A 1,230-nucleotide genomic window follows, 5' to 3' on the forward strand; every position below is an offset into this window, starting at 1 on the left:
TGGACGCGTGTCAGCAGGAGCTGGCGGTGCGGCACCATCAGGTAGCGAGCTCATCGGTTCATCAGCATCCGAGGCGTCCGCAGTTGTTGGCTCGAAGGCCGACGGCACTGAAAACGCGAGCGATGGTGACGACGGGGGTGCGAAAGGCTGGGCTGGCGTGGATGGTTGAGTCGCTGCGAGAGTAATACGTGGCGGCTGGATGTCAGCTGATTGGTCCAGTATAGGGAGGACGTCAGTTGCGTTGAGCGTGATACTGGGTGGTGACTGGATATCTGGTGCAGAGCCAGACGCAAACCCAGATTCGTCACAACGCGACTGTCCAACAGGTGGTGGAAAGACGGCTGACGTAGGTGCGACAGTGGCTGACGTGGTCAATTTGTTAGTATTCATCGTGGAAAGGCGAAGAGAGAGCGGCTTGAAGTTTGGGGTTCTTCTGAAGGAGCGAATTATGGGGTAGCCGGCAAATTGAGAAGTGCGCGGGTAGTTTAGTGATAGAGCGTTCGATCGCAGCTCGAATGGCCACTGGTTCAATCCCGGTCTCGCGCTATATATCGTGGGTCGTGATGCCGTGTATGACGTGACTTTGACTGACCATCAAATTTCTCTATAATTTTTCGTAATGACTCAAATATCTTGTCTACAGTGTTGTTGCTTAGACAAGAGAAGGAAAATATGTTCGCACCTAGATCACGTAAGTAATTTATAGCTGGGCCGCATGTGAATGGCTTATGATTTGCAGCGCTATCAATCATGATTGTGAAAACAAACAGCTGAAATAAGAGATTGGACGCGCGGGTAGCTCAGTTGAAGGTTTGTCTGTATTATTATTTATAGACGTAATGACTTCTCAACTTGTACCTAGCTATCAAAATGTACTATACTGTATCAACCCTAATATAAAATCTAATTGTACGTGAAAAGAAGTTATTGTCACATCACCTTTTCATTTTTTGCTCAATGAACCAAAGATCAAAAGACGACTGGGAAACGTGACTCCTGGTGGGGAGCTTGGTGAACCACAATCACCAAGTAACAGCTTCCTAACTCAAACGCGCGGGCAGCTCACTAGTAGAGCGTTCGATTGCAGCTCGAATGGTCACTGATTCAATTCTGGTCTTGCGCTATATATCGTGGGTTGTGATGTCGTGTATGTCGTGATTTTGACCGACCAACAAATTATCTATACTTTTTCGTAATGGCTCAAATATCTTGTCGACAGTGTTGTCGCTT

The sequence above is a fragment of the Plasmopara halstedii genome (genome assembly GCF_900000015.1).
Source record: "Plasmopara halstedii genome assembly, contig: Scaffold_816, whole genome shotgun sequence".
NCBI classification, from domain to species: Eukaryota; Oomycota; class Peronosporomycetes; order Peronosporales; family Peronosporaceae; genus Plasmopara; species Plasmopara halstedii.